The sequence below is a fragment of the Athene cunicularia genome (assembly GCF_003259725.1).
Source record: "Athene cunicularia isolate RWA chromosome 20 unlocalized genomic scaffold, athCun1 chr20_part1, whole genome shotgun sequence".
Classification (NCBI taxonomy): Eukaryota; Metazoa; Chordata; class Aves; order Strigiformes; family Strigidae; genus Athene; species Athene cunicularia.
Genome location: NW_020799125.1, coordinates 274,124 through 283,583, shown reverse-complemented (window position 1 = coordinate 283,583; position 9,460 = coordinate 274,124). Strand labels below are relative to the sequence as shown.

Below are 9,460 nucleotides of genomic sequence, written 5' to 3'. Positions count from 1 at the left end.
CTCCCTCCCCACCACCGGTGCTCCCGGTGGATTTGCATCTACCGCTGAGCGTGGCGATGCCCACCCAGCACGGCGGAGCCAGCACAGCTCACCCCGGGGCTCTGCGAGGATCCACGGCCCCACCAGTCATACCCAGAGATGAAGGGCCCCCATTTTCAAGTGACTCAGACTCACCCTTCCTTCCTCAGGAAAACCTGTGATCAGATAAAGCCATCAAACTATCTGGTAAGAATAAACAAGCTTGCATCTGCACGGATGCAGCTATACCCCTTCTAACCCCTCGCTGAAAGAGGAGGCAACGTGTCTGCTGCCTTAACCCCGTCCTTAGGACAGACTCCGCCAGCCCCAGGCGTTGATGCAGGCTTTGCTCGCGCGTGTGCAAGGCTGGGAGCTGCTCTCCTTGTGTAACTGCCCTTGCTGGAGGTTGGGAGAGTCAAATCCCAGCCGGCCCCGGCACCGGCACAGCATCTCTCCATCCTCCCGTCTCCCACTGAGCAGCGTCTGTGCTGCACCAGCAATAAATGCAGGGAGAAAGGTGCCCATGAGGGTGAGCAGAGGAGGAGCAGAGGGGGCTGCATGGGTGGAGGAGGAAGAGGGAGGGAGGGAAACGTTTAAAAAAAACCCGCAACTGCCAGCAGATGGGCAGCTGCCCCCGCGAAGGTGACGTGCTGGCAGGCGGAGGGGCTGGCGAGGAAAAGAGCAAAGGAAGGTGTGAAGATTTCCCTGCAGATTAAACCAAAACCACACAGCGTCTGCTGCGCGCTAAACCAAGCAGGGAAAACAGAGCGGGTCTGGGGTTTGCCTGCAACCCCCCAGGGCTGCCGGTGCCACAGGACCTCCCCAGCTCCCCGCAGGTCTCAGCCCTGCCGGCACCCGCGGCGGGTCTGGAGAAGGGGTCCAGGCCAGGGTGCTCCCACCCTGCCTGGGGGCCGGGAGCCCGCATCTGCCGGGGCAGCTCTGCTCCCCTCACCCCAAAAAAACCCTCAGAGGCTGGAGGTGAGGGAGCACGGCGCAAGGAGGCGGCTGCAGGTGCTGGGGGAGGTTACACCGGCCGCTCTGGCGCTGCCTTCTCCGGGACAAGCAGGGATGGAGCGGGAGCTGAGCGAGGCGGCACAGTGGGGCTGCGCGGGGCGCTGCCGGGGCCAGCCGCCCAGGGCAGGAATCGCGGCTCCGGGTTGGTGCGGCAACGTGGGGAGCAGATAGTGCGTTACTGGGAATAAACTCCCCGAGGAGTAATGAAAGCAAGTGGCTTAGGTTTAGGGAAGAGCTGAGAAGAGAGCACGGAGAGATTTGGAACTATCGAATCCAGGGGGATATAAGATGTTTCTGCCTCTGCTTGGGAGCATCCCCAAACCTGGGCTTGGGCGCCAGCCCCACCACCACAGCTCTGCCCAGGATGGACTTAGGGCTCCTGCAGACGGTCACTATTTTCCCATCCGATGGTTGAAATGGGGTCAGACGCGATGGGCGGGCGCGAGGGCTCCTGCATGGGGCTGAGCACACGCGAGGGACGAAGGTGAGCAGAGGGGAGCTGGATTCGTCGCTGCTGGTGACAGAGTGGGGCCCTGGGGGACAACGGAGTGCTGCCTCCCCTCCGCACCGACATCCCCCCCAGCCACAGCCCCGCGGCGAGGCCGGGCTCTGCCCCAGCCCTGCCCTGCCTGCCCGGCTGTCCAAGAGAGCCAGGAGAAGAGGAAACATCTTCCCGAGGGCAGCTGGCTCCGGGAGGGATTTTCCGCCGCCTGTTTGCCATGTGCTGCCGGAGCCGGCCCGTCCCCTGCTCAGGTGCTGGCTCTCCCTGGCTGTAATTTCATCCCTGGGCTCCTGTAACAGCTCTGGCCGGGCGGCACGAGGGAAGTGACCGGGGCGCAGGTCCGAGCCCCGGCCTAGAGCTGCATCCGCCCGGCGTTTCCCCCCCAGCCTTATCTGGCGGCTCCCCCCGTGACTCCCCATTTTCCTCCTTTCCCCACCCCACCCGCGCACCCGGCAGCGCTTCCTGCAGCAGGGCCAGAGCTGGGGGCTGCGGGGCACCCGGTGGGACCCCTCCCTGCCGACCCTGACTCTGCCCAGATAGGAAATCCTGCAGGAGCCGAGGGCTGGGAACAGCGGCCGAGCTCTCCCCGGGACCTGGGCAGCACTGGGATTTCGGCTACAGGTCGTGTCAGCCTGGCAGGCCACTCCGGGCAGAGGGGAAAAGCTGGGATGAGCAGGGAGAAACCCAGGAGGAGAGAGTGCAGACCACCACAAAGTGCCGCGGGTGGACACCCGTGGTGGGCACACGGGCCATTTACACCACCAAGAGGGGTTTTGGCATTTAAACGAGCCACGTTCCCCTTGGGAAGGGTGGGAGGAGAGGGCGGCCGTGGGCATCGCGGCGGGAGGGTGCTGCCCACCGTGACCCACAGCCACCGGCGTGACCCTGGCAACAACCAGGCCTGTAGGAACGCGGCGTGGTCAGCGCTGCTGCTCACACGACGGCTCGGTGACGCTAAATGTCATTCACTGCCTTTAAATAGCTTCTAATATAAACTGATTTATTGACAGCCTCATCACTCCTCATGACAAGCAATTTCATATAAATTCAAATACGGGGCAAAATGCTTCTTATTTGTTTAAGAGCATTTTGTGAATGTTTCGCCAGGGTCCTCCTAATTTTTCCTTATTTTAGAATGGGAAGCAATCATCTGCTGCTATCCCCCACCGCAGCCGCGTGGGACCCCAAAATTTGGGCTGTCTGAGCAAATTCACCACACCGGAGGTAAAACCAAAAAGAAATGTCACAGCAGGAGAAAAATGAAGACGAGCTCTCCAACCCTCCTGAGCTGAGGGGGGAATGGAGGTGGGGTTAATTCACCCAGAAAGAGCCAGGCTGTGCCCAAGCTCCGCCTAAACAAGAGCAAAACTCGGCTTAGCGTATTTAACCCAGCTAAACCTTGAATGTGGCCTGATCGTTAGGCAAACTACCAATTGCCTGACTAAACCCCAAACCACACTTCCCAAACTTCAGTAGTTATATATATATTTTCACCGCTGCTTCTGCCTTTTTCAAGCGCAGCTCCATTACATGCACTATTTATACAGATCGCATGAAACAAAGGACTCGCGTGCAGCCCCGCAATTTCTTTGAGTTCCCAAGAAAACAAAATCTTTTGTGAACAGAAGGATCTATTTCAGCTAAACCTCTCTTGTACGTTGAGTAGTTGGAAGTACGGTAGGAAAAAAAAAGGCTCAAGCTTAACTAAGAGCCAGATCAGACTGTGAAGGACGCTGGCACTACGGGAATGCCCTTATCTGTGTCTGCTGAAAAGAGAAACGGGTTTTGCCCTACCAAAAAGAGAAATGGGTTTGCCTGTTTCTAAAGGGGGTGGTGTGGGTAACGGCCAGGAAAGGTTGCAGTCGTGAAAGACGGAGATATGGGAGAAGGAAGAATCAAAATTGCTTGTCAACGTGTCAACGTTGTGCTGTTGGTCTCAGAAGAAGGCATGGCCTGGGCACTGGTTCTTCCCAGACGTACAGAGGTGAATGGCAGCGAAGAGCTGCAGAAGGAAAAGATCTGGTTGAAGAGCACCGTGCAAAACACAGAGCGGTGAGCTGCTCCGGATCCCTACCTGGGAAAGGAGGAAACACCTCAAAGGGATGAAGTGCCAGAGCGTTACATGTAAATACAGCAGAAAGCAACCCCGGAAAGAGCCCAAGCTCAGAAAAAGGGAAGCAGAGATCCCTTATTGCAGGAGGAGGGCGATGTCGGCGTCGCACAGAGATCTGCTTGAGCTTGCACGGGCACTGAAATGATCAACAGCTTCTGGGTGGGAGTCGAAGGGGCCCCAGGCGGGCTCTGGGCACTCAACGGGGTCTGCAGAACCAGAGTTTGGCTGCTGCTGGGCCACTGCAGGCAGGAGAACAGGTGCCAGACGGGACAGAGGTCGGGAAGGAAGCCGGGGATGGTGGGGATGGAGCAGCCAGGAGAGGGTCTGGGGACAGAGCTCGCTGCGGTCCCCCCACACACACCCGTGCCATCACCCCAGCACCTTCATCCTTGCCATCATCTACAGCCTTGGGTGAGCCAAAACGCACACCCCGGAGCTGAGCTCACCCAGGCCACGAGGACTCGGGAGCGGGGACCGAATTTGGCAGCCTGGATGCTTCTCCACTTGAGAGGCTTTGAAAGGGAATGTATTTTTGGAGCACTAAAGATCAACTGTTTCTGACTCCAGCCAATCTCTTTCAAGAGCAGCACCAAAGGAGGTCAGTGGGATGCGGCTGGTCAAATACTTTGTACATGAACATCATCTCTCACCCCCTCAAGTATTTACAGACCTGAGAGCATTTCCTGCTGTTCCCCCCGGTTGAATATTTGGTGTCTCTGCTTTCTCTAGCAGGATGGTGCAGCGGCCCTCGGTTAGTGGTGAAGATGTGAAGGACCACCCCAGCGCTGGCCTTCAGCGCAGAAAACAAAAACTAAAGCAGCGCGACGTGTTTAGTCACACAAATGGCAACGGATTTACCCGGGAAGCAGTGAAACAGCAGTGCACAAGGATGAGAAAAAATATGCGTGGGTGGCGGTGGTGGGGAGATGGGGTGGAAAGAGGGAGTTTTATTCTCCAGGGTTTTTTTGTAATCTTCATTCACCATATTTAGTAGGCTTGTGACTTGCCCTTGCTAGCTCATGGAGAATTCCCCCAAGTGTTTACTCCCACAACCTAGCAAATGCCTCAATACACATCATGGAAAAAATACAATCGACATCTTCACTCCCACTAGAGAAGGAATTCTAACTTGCCCGGCACAGACCGGGAGTATGTGCCTGTGAGAGAGACAAATACTGCTTCATTAGCTCGCCTCAGATGTGGTTTACTCCTCGAATGACCTGGTCAGGGCTGTGCACCACCTCCTTCCCTTCCTTCACCTAAAGAAGCTCCTGACCTTTGGTCGGAGCAATAGGGACAGGAATGTGGGTCCGTTAACCCTTTCCTCCAGCATCAGCGAGCGGCTCTCGATGTGGTTGACGTTCCCAGGATTTTCAGGGATGCAGAGCTGCCGTGAGGGGTAGGAGCAGAGCCCTGCGGAACGGCTCTCTTCCTGCTGCAGGTAGGGAAGGACGGGCTTTGGTGGTGGAGGTCCACGTCTGCCGTGTACAGAACGTGGGAACAAAATGGGGATCGCTGCGAGCAGAGCTTACAGATCACAGGTCGCTCAGGAATATTTTGCACCTCTATTTCAGAGCACAAAACTTTTGGAGGGGAAAAAAACAGAGTAAGTAGGGCATTTGGGTTTTCTCAACGTGCTTCCAAACTGACCACGTGACAAGGACACAGGTCTGCTGGGGAGCGGCTGGGGGAACTGGGGGGGTTCAGTCTGGAGCAGAGGAGGCTGAGGGGAGACCTCCTGGCCCTCGGCAACTCCCTGCCAGGGGGGGGCAGAGAGGGGGGATGAGTCTCTGGAGCCAAGGCCCCAGAGCCAGGCCCCGAGGGAATGGCCTCAAGCTGCCCAGGGCAGGGTCAGGCTGGCTCTGAGGAAGGATTTCTGTGCAGAAGGGGCTGTTGGGCGTTGGAATGGGCTGCCCAGGGCAGGGGGGAGTCCCCGGGATCCCTGGGGGGGTTGAAGAGTCGGGCTGAGCCAGCGTTGAGGGATCTGGGGGAGTTGGGAACGGTCAGGGGGAGGGTCAGGGTTGGGCTGGAGGAGCTTCAGGGGCTTTTCCAACCCAGATGGTTCTGTGATTGATTCTGTGACATGCAAGAAATCATTTCAACTTATCAAATGTCAAATCTCCTACAACTGATGAATGCAAGGTAGAGCAGAGCTGGAATGAGAATGCTTCAGCATTACTGATGATTTTGCAAATGGGACAACGCAGGGACCCAGGCAGCTTTCCCCTGTCACCGCTCCCCGGCACAGGGGACAGCGGGAGGACGGGGCACGTGAGGGCTGGCTTATCACCTCCAGTCAGGTCTCTGAGGTTCTCTAGCGAGCAGTCAGGGAGGCGCAGGGACACCGAGCAGGAGGCAGAGGTCAAGGGCACGCGCGCGAGTCCACGTGCGCTTAATTTGTGGGACCAGTGACAATGACTGGCCACTAAGCACTGGTGTGGGCCTTCAGCCTGGCAGCGGAGGGTGCGTTTGAGCTCTCGCATTCTCTTCAGAAAGGAAGCAAAGGGAACGTGTCGGGGCGGTTCCAAGCGCTCTTGTGCTACAGGAATATGACTTTTACCTGTTTTTGCAACGGCTAAAAACTCCGAGCGACGCGATTAAAGCCCTCACCTCTGCCTTGATGAAACGTGCGGTGTGGTGGCGTGCGAAGAACGTCGACTTGGGCTGGAAACACGTGGTTGTTCCTCCCTGACGTTTCTCCGAAGAGATGCATCGTTACGCTCTTCACCTCCCCTTTGCGCATCTTGTTTATGGTGCTTTGAACACCAAAAATCACACAAACCGCCCCGATTTTTCCTCCAGCTTGTCTTTTTTTTCTATTATTTTCTTTTTTTCCATGCACGTTCTTTCCTCCTTTATGAGGAGAAACCACCTCTCTCCTAAGGACAGGCTGAGCAATTGCAGTATTGACCTCAAATACGATACAAAGTTCTAATTAAAGGAGGAGGGGGTGTGATTGGCAAAAGAATATTAAAGCTTTTCAAGTCTCCTGAAATCCTTTGTGCGGAACAGCTTTGGGAAAGTCGGCCTGCCGCCACCCTCCCCCTCTTGGAGAGCGTTCCCCAGGGCAGTGCCCAGGCTGCAGCTGCTGCTGCTCTGGGGGAGTCAGCCCAGCCTGACACGCAAATAAATACTACATAAATAAATACTTTCTTCCAACAAAGACCTGAGGAAGAAACCCTGGGTAGGAGGAGAGGAAGAGAATGTACGTGCTGAACCTGAGGAGCTCTGGGATAACAGGGGGAGCTCAGTCTGTGATACGGAGGAGCGAGGAAAGGCAGGAGAGCTTATAGCTGTAGCCAGGTATAATACAGATTTTATGCAAAATAGGTATATTTGCATAAAGATATAGCTCTATTTTCAATCAGCCCCTATAACCTTCAATCAGCCACTCTAACCTTCACGTTTCAGCGTGAAGCCAAAAAAGAAGAAAGACTTAAAGCACCGAAGAATTTAACACCTGCAGGCGCAGAGGGGGATAGCTTCCCATGAAAACCGGCTTGAGCATTTAGGGTGGAAAAGGGATTTTGGCTGTTTAGTTCCGGTGCTCTTCACCCACAGGTGACAGAGACTGGGAAACGTGCATCCGACGAGGCGAACACCCAGGATTGTGTGCGCAGAAAGAGCAGGTGGCAGCAGGAAACCCCGCCTGGCGATGATTTTATGTTGCTTAAGTCTAAGAAATCGTGTCCTACGTTGCATTAACAGACAACTTCTGCAAAGTCTTCATTTGCATTTTAATGGAACTCTTTCTAGGAAGGTGCTGCTTGGACTCTGTCGCAATATAAAATAAAGAGGCAATTAAAAACATGCTGGCGTTAAAAGACATTTGATTTTCATTAATCAAGTTTATTCATAGTCTTTTCAAAATTAAAGGTATTTAGGGTACGTAGGAGGAAATGAGGGGTGGAGGAAAACACATGACGGAACATCTGTGTATTTAAATTACAGATTAAAAAGTGGAAAACACACTTTTTAGTGAGGGGACGTCCTAGAGATTAAAAGCACCTTGTAGAAAAGGATCTGAATAAAGAGTAGGCATAAAAGTCAGCGCCGAGGTTTCAACAGAAGGTCTGCCTGCTTGAAAGCCAGAGATGAAGAAAACACACAGGATGAAGGAAAGGAAACCACGGAGGAAATTTTTAAACCTTAGGCACGCAATTAGCTGGGCAATTACTGTGATTACACGCCTAAACCAGTTAACTCTGCAAACAAGCGGCCAACCCCAGTTACTCGTGCGTGTATTTCCCCAATTTTGGCCACAATCACAGTACGCAAATGTTGACAAACAGCTTGCAAACATTTTATCTGCTGGACCGACTCCTGCTTTCACAATCCAGCAACCGCAGAGATTTCAAGACAGATTCCCCTGCTCACCACAGCTATCGTACGATCTGCGCTGCCTTCCTCCGCGCTCCAGACCTATCCTGCCCTGTTAAGCTCAGTCCTTTGAAATATAGGGCAGTTTCTGTCAGATCCTTCAGCGAGCCGGTCGAAAGGGCAAAATCCTGCCCTTTGTTGCAACAAGAGGTTTTTTCATCCCCGGATCCGGTGGCCGGCGAGTAACTGTGATCTCCATTTCGCAGCGGCACAACCTCACTCTCCAGACCTCCAGCCACGCTCTCCAGCCATGAAGCCGGGCCAGCGCCCCGCTGCCCAGCCAAGCCAGGGGGGGGCTCTGAAGTCTGCAGATCTTTTATTTCACCTGTCTCTTATACACATCTCCCCGGAGCTGAGCTCACCCAGGCCACGAGGACTCGGGAGCGGGGACCGAATTTGGCAGCCTGGATGCTTCTCCACTTGAGAGGCTTTGAAAGGGAATGTATTTTTGGAGCACTAAAGATCAACTGTTTCTGACTCCAGCCAATCTCTTTCAAGAGCAGCACCAAAGGAGGTCAGTGGGATGCGGCTGGTCAAATACTTTGTACATGAACATCATCTCTCACCCCCTCAAGTATTTACAGACCTGAGAGCATTTCCTGCTGTTCCCCCCGGTTGAATATTTGGTGTCTCTGCTTTCTCTAGCAGGATGGTGCAGCGGCCCTCGGTTAGTGGTGAAGATGTGAAGGACCACCCCAGCGCTGGCCTTCAGCGCAGAAAACAAAAACTAAAGCAGCGCGACGTGTTTAGTCACACAAATGGCAACGGATTTACCCGGGAAGCAGTGAAACAGCAGTGCACAAGGATGAGAAAAAATATGCGTGGGTGGCGGTGGTGGGGAGATGGGGTGGAAAGAGGGAGTTTTATTCTCCAGGGTTTTTTTGTAATCTTCATTCACCATATTTAGTAGGCTTGTGACTTGCCCTTGCTAGCTCATGGAGAATTCCCCCAAGTGTTTACTCCCACAACCTAGCAAATGCCTCAATACACATCATGGAAAAAATACAATCGACATCTTCACTCCCACTAGAGAAGGAATTCTAACTTGCCCGGCACAGACCGGGAGTATGTGCCTGTGAGAGAGACAAATACTGCTTCATTAGCTCGCCTCAGATGTGGTTTACTCCTCGAATGACCTGGTCAGGGCTGTGCACCACCTCCTTCCCTTCCTTCACCTAAAGAAGCTCCTGACCTTTGGTCGGAGCAATAGGGACAGGAATGTGGGTCCGTTAACCCTTTCCTCCAGCATCAGCGAGCGGCTCTCGATGTGGTTGACGTTCCCAGGATTTTCAGGGATGCAGAGCTGCCGTGAGGGGTAGGAGCAGAGCCCTGCGGAACGGCTCTCTTCCTGCTGCAGGTAGGGAAGGACGGGCTTTGGTGGTGGAGGTCCACGTCTGCCGTGTACAGAACGTGGGAACAAAATGGGGATCGCT

At 54.4% G+C, this 9,460-nt stretch overlaps 1 long non-coding RNA gene across 1 annotated transcript in view; it reads right to left on the bottom strand.

The window, feature by feature from the left end:
* Positions 1–1,480: 1,480 nt before the first annotated feature.
* LOC113487461 overlaps positions 1,481–9,460 on the bottom strand; it is a 14,504-nt gene continuing 6,524 nt past the window's right edge. The window contains exons 2-3 of the long non-coding RNA XR_003399796.1: positions 8,594–8,596; positions 1,481–1,493 (exon numbers count right to left, since the gene is read on the bottom strand). This is a non-coding gene — a long non-coding RNA (uncharacterized LOC113487461). The remainder of the gene's footprint in view (positions 1,494–8,593; positions 8,597–9,460) is intronic.